General features: G+C 24.0%; 1 pseudogene; it reads right to left on the reverse strand.

Annotated features, from left to right (window-relative positions):
• Positions 1-243: 243 nt before the first annotated feature.
• Positions 244-7,897, reverse strand: LOC124934684 (annotated as a pseudogene).
• Between the last annotated feature and the right edge of the window lie 1,361 nt (positions 7,898-9,258).

Raw genomic sequence — 9,258 nt, forward strand, 5'->3', positions numbered from 1 at the left:
TACCAATCGCAATTTCCCTTTAGTCTCTGGCGATTGGTTAGTATACCAATCGCAATTTCCTTTATAAAAAATAAATTTTAAAAATTTAGCGATTGGTTAATAAACCAATCGCCACATCCTTTATCGAAAATAAAAAAAATCAAAAAAAATATCAATTTCTTCCAATAACAGCAAATGAGCAGATGGGTTATAAATCCGTGAACTTGAATGTGAATCCACGTGTATGGGTTAGAAATCCCTGAACTAGAATGTGAATCCACATGTGTGGCTGGGGAACCCTGCAGTTGTATCATGCCCAACCACAACCTTCTAATACATGTACACAACAATAATAATATAAAGTAAATTTGCAAATTTGTGATGCATGTACATGACAATAACTAAAGAGTTTTACAAATTTTCTCACCATAACAAATATAAAGTATGTCCTTAGATAACAAACATGTATTTTGTCATATATACTTCTATAATATCACCACACGAATCATCCATTTCAACAACATTAAGAAAGAAAGGTCAAACATCTTAACGTGGGCGTTTGAGGTTTGATTGTACATACCTGGCTGAATTTCATGGACAACAACACCAGAATGGATTCACTCCAGGCTGAATTCCAATGTGGCACTTCGCGTTGTAAATAACATCTAAGCAGCATCGATTTGGTTCTCGTCTGATGTCAAAAAAACAAAAGAATGTTCAAAACAAGATCACAACATAAGATTGTTGCATTGATCTAAGATGAGGAAACCAGATCAAAGATAAGAATGTTTCAGCTTTCCCATCCCTTTTTGCAGATCAGATCTTCTGCTACCGAATTGGGTGTTCCCCTGTTGCGGACCAATCAAAACTCAGCATTATTATTATATTAATAAATTAAAATTGGGTTGAAAGGAAGAAAAAGAACCCGGAACCCGTATTTTATTCCGGGTTCAGCAGAAACAGAAATGAGTGAAGCTTCTTTCGCTTCACTCTGTTTTACATGACCATTGAAGAGACAGTCTACACTGTTTTACATAAGGTTGTCCATGTAAAACTGATTGATATATATTCACTCAGGTGAATATAAAATACATTCATGTAAAAGCAGTTTATATGATAAAAGTGAAGCAAACTTCATTTGATATTAAATTTGTAAGATATTTAAATGAATTTACTTTAATTATTTTATATGATTATATATTAAATATATATATATATATATATATATATAAACATGTTCAAATTTTTTTGTAATATATTTAAATAAATTTGTAAAACAAAATATTTTAAAATTTATTTATAAGATATTTTTAAAAAAAATATTTAAAATATTTTATATTTTATATTATTATATATTAAATATATGTAAATATTCATTTAAACCACTAACACATTTATGTAAAATATTTATACGTTAATGTAAAAGCATTTATGTCTTCATTTAAGTCTGTAAAAAATATAAAAAAAAAACAAGCGCTACCAAGTAAAGCTAGCTTCACCTGAGTATTTACAGCGCTCAAATGAGTGAAACAAACACTACTAGGTGAAGCTTGCTTCACTCAATATTTACAGCACTAATAGAAGTGAAGCAAACTTCACTTGATATTTACATTTGTAAGATATTTAAATTAGTTTATTTTAATTATTTTATATGATTATATATTATATATATATATATATATAATTATATTCAAATTTTTTTGTAATATATTGAAATAAATTTGTAAAACAAAATATTTTTAAATTTATTTGTAAGATATTTAAAAAAATTATTTAAATTATTTTATATTTTATATAATTATATATTAAATATATATAAATGTTCATGTAAAATCATTACCACATTTATGTAAAAACATTTATATGTTTATGTAAAAGCATTTATACCTTCATGTAAGTCTGTAAAAAACCAAAAAAAACAAGCACTACCAGGTGAAGCTTGCTTCACCTGGGGATTTACAGTGCTCAAATGAGTGAAACAATCACTACCAGGTGAAGATTGCTTCACTCAATATTTACAACGCTGATAGAAGTGAAACAAACTTCACTTAATATTAAATTTGTAAGATATTTAAATGAATTTACTTTAATTATTTTATATCATTATATATTAAATATATATATATATATAAAACAACATGTTCAAAATTTTTTGTAATATATTTAAATAAATTTGTAAAACAAAATATTTTAAAATTTATTTATAAGATATTTTTAAAAAAAATATTTAAAATATTTTATATTTTATATAATTATATATTAAATATATGTAAATGTTCATGTAAAACCACTAACACATTTATGTAAAAACATTTATACGTTCATGTAAAGCATTTATACCTTCATATAAATCTGTAAAAGAATAAAAAAAACAAGCGCTAGCTTCACCTGGGTATTTACCGCGCTCAAATGTGTGAAACAAACACTACCAGGTGAAGCTTCCATCACTCAATATTTACAGCGCTGATAAAAGTGAAGCAAACTTCACTAGGTATTTACATTTGTAAGATATTTAAATTATTTTTTAAATATATTTAAATGAATTTGTAAAACAAAATATTCAATTTTTTTAATATATTTAAATAAATTTGTAAAATAAAATATTTTAAAATTTATTTTTAAGATATTTAGAAAATATATATATTTAAATTATTTTATATTGTATATAATTATATATTAAATATATATAAATGTTCATGTAAAACCACTAACATATTTATGTAAAAACATTTATACGTTCATGTAAAAACATTTATACTTTCATGTAAATCTGCAAAAGAATAAAAAAGACAAGCGTTATCAGGTGAAGCAAGCTTCACCTGGTAGCTTGTTTTTATTTTTTTTATTCTTTTGAAAACTTACATGAAGACATAAATACTTTTACACGAGCATATAAATTCTTTTACGTAAATGTGTTAATGGTTTTACATAAACATTTATATATATTTAATATATAATTATATACAATATAAAATAATTTAAATATATTTTTTTTAAATATCTTAAAAATAAATTTTAAAATATTTTGTTTTACAAATTTATTAAAATATATTATAAAAAAATTTGAACATGTTGTTATATATATATATATATATATATATATATATATATATATATATATATTTAATTTATAATCATATAAAATAATTAAAATAAATTAGTTTAAATATCTTACAAATGTTAATATCAAGTGAAGTTTGCTTCACTTCTATCAACGCTGTAAATATTGAGTGAAGCAAGCTTCACCTGATAGTGTTTGTTTCACTCATTTGAGCGCTGTAAATACCCAGGTGAAGCAAACTTCACCTAATAACGCTTGTTTTATTTTTTATATTTTTTGCAGACTTACATGAAGTCATAAATGTTTTTACATTAACGTATAAATGTTTTTACATAAATGTATTAATGGTTTTACATGAACATTTACATATATTTAATATATAATTATATAAAATATAAAATAATTTAAATATTTTTTTAAAAAATATCTTACAAATAAATTTTAAAATATTTTGTTTTACAAATTTATTTAAATATATTACAAAAAAAAATTGAAAATGTTGTTTTATATATATATTTAATATATAATCATATAAAATAATTAAAATAAATTTATTTAAATATCTTACAAATTTAATATCAAGTGAAGTTTGCTTCACTTCTATCAACGCTGTAAATATTGAGTGAAGCAATCTTCACTTGGTAGTGCTTGTTTCACTCATTTGAGCGCTGTAAATACCCAGGTGAAGCTAGCTTCACCTGGTAGCGCTTGTTTTTTTTTTAATATTTTTGCAGATTACATGAAGGCATAAATGCTTTTACATAAACGTATAAATGTTTTTACATAAATGTGTTAGTGGTTTTACATGAACATTTACATATATTTAATATATAATTATATAAAATATAAAATAATTTAAATATTTTTTTTAAAAATATCTTACAAATAAATTTTAAAATATTTTGTTTTACAAATTTATTTAAATATTTATATATATATATATATATATATAATCATATAAAATAATTAAAGTAATTCATTTAAATATCTTACAAATTTAATATCAAGTGAAGTTTGTTTCACTTCTATCAGCGCTGTAAATATTGAGTGAAGCAATCTTCACCTGATAGTGCTTGTTTCACTCATTTGAGCACTGTAAATCCCCAGGTGATGCAAGCTTCACTTGGTAGTGCTTGTTTTTTTTTTTTTTTTTTGCAGACTTACATGAAGATATAAATGCTTTTACATGAACATATAAATGTTTTTACATAAATGTGTTAATAATTTTACATGAACATTTATATATATTTAATATATAATTATATAAAATATAAAATAATTTAAATAATTTTTTTAAATATCTTACAAATAAATTTAAAAATATTTTGTTTTACAATTTTATTTAAATATATTACAAAAAATTTTGAACAGGTTATATATATATATATATATATTTATTTATTATATAATCATATAAAATAATTAAAATAAATTAATTTAAATATCTTACAAATGTAAATATCAAGTGAAGTTTACTTCACTTCTATCAATGCTGTAAATATTGAGTGAAGCAAGCTTCACCTAGTGGTGCTTGTTTCACTCATTTGAGCGCTGTAAATACCGAGGTGAAGCAAGCTTCACCTGGTGGCGCTTGTTTTTTTATTCTATTGCAGACTTACATGAAGACATAAATGCTTTTATATGAATATATAAATATTTTTACATAAATGTGTTAATGGTTTTACAAGAACATTTATATATATTTAATATATAATCATATAAAATATAAAATAATTTAAATAATTTTTTTTAAATATTTTTCAAATAAATTTAAAAATATTTCGTTTTACAAATTTATTTAAATATATTACAATTTTTTTTTAATATATTGTTATATATATATATTTAATATATAATCATATAAAATAATTTAAATAAACTAATTTAAATATCTTACAAATGTAAATATCAAGTAAAGTTTGCTTCACTTCTATCAGTGTTGTAAATATTGAGTGAAGCAAGCTTCACCTGGTAGTGCTTGTTTCACTCATTTGAACGCTGTAAATACCCAGGTGAAGCTAGCTTAACCTGGTAGCGCTTATTTTTTTTTATATATTTTTTGCAGACTTAAATGAAGGCATAAATGCTTTTACATTAACGTATAAATGTTTTTACATAAATGTGTTAGTGGTTTTACATGAATATTTACATATATTTAATATATAATTATATAAAATATAAAATAATTTAAATATTTTTTTTTAAAATATCTTACAAATAAATTTTAAAATATTTTGTTTTACAAATTTATTTAAATGTATTAAAAAAAAAATTGAACATGTTTTTATATATATATATATATATATATATATATATATATATTTAATATATAATCATATAAAATAATTAAAGTAAATTCATTTAAATATCTTACAAATTTAATATCAAGTGAAGTTTGCTTCATTTCTATCATATAAACTACTTTTACATGAATGTATTTTATATTCATCTGAGTGAATATCAATCAGTTTTACATGGACAACCTTATGTAAAACAGTATAGACCGTCTCTTCAATGGTCATGTAAAACAGAGTGAAGTGAAGGAAACTTCACTCATTTCTGTTTCTGCTGAACCCGGAATAAAATACGGGTTCCGGGTTCTTTTTCTTCCTTTCAACCCAATTTTAATTTATTAATATAATAATAATGCTGAGTTTTGATTGGTCCGCAACAGGGGAACACCCAATTCGGTAGCAGAAGATCTGATCTGCCCTTTTTGGCCCTATTTCTAAATAGCATATGCCACTTTCGCGTTGATTATTGTTTTTAATGAAATTATAAAAATAATTAAGAATGATGAAGAAAGCAATGAGAAATTTCAATGCAATGCACAAGAAATATACCTTCTTTGGTTAAGGGAAACAAGCACTGCTGTGGAAGATCGTATTTATCTGAATCTGAAGGAAAATCACCCAGCCATTGGATCTCTAGAACTCGTAGAAATTTCACATCATATGCCATTTGCTGCTTACAGAAATATTCAGATCACCAATCATAACCAAAATATATATAAAGTTAATTCAGGAGTCCTAACATCTCAAATCCTTACCATAGAACCAAATTTGTATGTGGTCAAGATGTCAAATCCATATGGATCACAATCTACCAAGCAATAGGTAGGCAACCACAGATTTTCTGTTAGAAGTCTCACAAACCTGACCAGATTCATAGAAGAATAAGAATATTAAATTACCAAAAAGATGTGCAAAACTAAAACCAAGTTGTTCATAATCAAATTTTTTAGTTATCTAACCCCAGATAATCCAACTTTTTTCATGAAACACGTTTTTTTAATCAGTTTAAGTTTGAAAAAAATTATATATATCTAAGCGTACTTGCCTTCTTGTAGGAACATCTGGATAGCCTCGTCCCTGTTGAAATATGGTTAAAACTTGCATTGAAGTAGAGTAGAATCTAAATTTAACTTACAGTAATCATGATACAACGATTTTTGTTGCAGAACTCGTCGTTGGCAAGTCGTTGAAACACTGAAAGACAAAAAGGCTAAGATTGAATTACCAAAAATGGGCAGCTTAAAATAAAGCAGAAACCTTAGAAGATACAAACTACTTGATTCCTTCTCAACAACCAATATGTAGTCTGTAACAGTAACCACATCTATGTACATGAGAAAGGGGAACATAAGCTAATTTAAATAAAATGAATTTCTTTTTGAGACCAGGGTTTTCAAGGGGCTTTAAGTGGGATTGAACTTGAGACCTCAACTTCTTACCACTTGGACTAGCATGGGTGGGTCCTTGCCCATTATAAGAGTTATAGTACAGTTTCTATTCTCTTATGTCTTAAGAATGATATTTCAATTTCTGAATTATTGATACCTTTAACTTCTTCAACATCTAGGGGATAGGATAGGCCTGCACAGATGTAGGAATTGGCAAGTTGTGATTCCATCAAATTCATGAAAGACACCCGCTTTCTAATTACATTGTTGGGACTTCTGATGCAATCGACCTTCCTTCCACCTTCTATAAACCTCAGCCACCCCATCACCAATTTAAGATAGATCAGTAGTTAAAATGATACAAACCTAAATAGATTCAGGTAACAGTAGGAAGTTTCTTTTAAGAAAATAAAACAGTAATAGCAGTCACCAACAAAAAATCAAGTCTCCAATAAAGGAAAGCGTGAATGCATTCTTTGAAGGAGATTGTTTTTGGCAATAATTCCTTTGTAATTCTCCATTGACCCATTAAATAATTACAGACTCACCCTTTAGCAACGGACACCTGCACAAGCATTCTGCCTTCCTGTAGAAGTTTCTGAATAATGAGCAGTACCCTAAGCATAACATCTGAAACACACATAAGTAGAGACAGATTAATTAATAATCCAATATTAGAAAGTCAAATAGAAGTTAGCCTCTTTACAACTCAAATCTTCAAAATATGGAATGATGCTTCAACAAATCAAGAGCAACAAACATAGTCTATGTACATGGCATTCTCTTTGTATACCAACAATTTCCTGTCCCTTTGAAGAATCAGACTTGCAATCACTGCATCATAGTAACATGCACTTCACTGACATGCTAATAGATAAAATTTATCAATTCAAAGAATATATATTGATAAAATTCATACGCAGGAATAGACATCCCTTGACTTAGATAAGAGTATGGAGACAAAGGTACAGTAACCTGGTATTGCGCTAGGTATCCTAACTAATAGAAGTATCTTGAATAGTAAAGGTTAGTATATAAGTTATAACCAACTCAAAGGCTATAATATAGACATGCCAATATATGAATCAAAGGGGCACAACACAACCCCTCAGTTCTTCTTCTTCTCTATCTGATTCAAAATCCTTCTTCCCTTGACTTTGTTCTGCTTCTACCATAATCCTCCTTTATATGTTTGATGATTCAAGTAGTTCTCAACAGATTGTCCAGCTTGCTTCTTCCAATTTCAAGTCAGGACATCGTACTCACACATTGTTATCTTATCGGTTGTTAATGCCGAAAAGTGTAATCGAATGTTTTGAATGTCGACCTGAGTAAAACAAACATTGTTGAGAAAACCGGACCTAAAATCATGTCGAAATGTTTAAACGAATGTTTAAAAATGGACCACAAAGTTAATAATAAATCGTTGAAAGATATTATATATGGGTGGAAGAGATTTTCGTAATGTATTTCTTTCTTTTTAATATTAAAATTATTAATTATATATTTAAAAATTCATGAATTATAATAAATATTTGTTATTTTAATTTATAATGTTCATATATATATATATATAAATTAGAAAAGAAATTTAATTAAATATGTTAAGTTTTTAAAGTGATGAAATATTTTATTTATTTATTACTATAAAAAACAAATAAAATATTATATACTTGAAATAATATTTTAGATTTGACGAAAAAATTAAAAAAATATATATATTTAATATATTATTAATTAAAAAGACTGAAATAAAAAAATATATGTTGGTTAAAATAAAAATTGTAATACAAATTAATAAAAAATATTTATATTAAAAAATTAAAAATATATTCGACTAAATAGATTAAATTTTAAATTGATTGATAAATATATTTTACTTATTTATTATTATTAAAAGAAAATTAAGATACTTACAAGAATAATTTTTTTTATTACCATATATTTTTTTAATTTAATTATTTATATATCGATATTAATATTTATTAATTTTAAATAGATTTTAATAATTTATTATTATAAAAAAATAAATACATGATAATTTTTTTATTAGCACGTATTTTTTATTTAATTATTATATAAATTTAATTATTTTTTAACATTTGTCTAATTATCTATTACAATAATTTATTATTATAAAAATTAATTAAGAAATTATATACGACAAATTTATTATTATATATATATATATATATATTAATTTTAAATATGTTATATATGTCCAATTATCTATTATATTAATTTTTTATTTTTAAATAATTTAGTATAGACAATTTATTTATTTTTTATTTTCGATAAATATCAATTTTTGTTAAATTTGATTATTAAATAATCAAAATTATTATAAATATAAAAATATAAAAAAACCTAAATAAATTTTTTACATAAGTTTTTAATATTTATATTTTTTTAAAAAGTATATAATATAAAGAATGTTAGATCTAAAATAAAACATTAATTTGACTGATAATTTAATATAAAATTCAATGTTTAAAGAATTTTTTTTAAAATTATTTTTCTTCCCATCTAATCTAAT

Source organism: Impatiens glandulifera, chromosome 1, assembly GCF_907164915.1.
Source record: "Impatiens glandulifera chromosome 1, dImpGla2.1, whole genome shotgun sequence".
In the NCBI taxonomy this organism is placed as follows: Eukaryota; Viridiplantae; Streptophyta; class Magnoliopsida; order Ericales; family Balsaminaceae; genus Impatiens; species Impatiens glandulifera.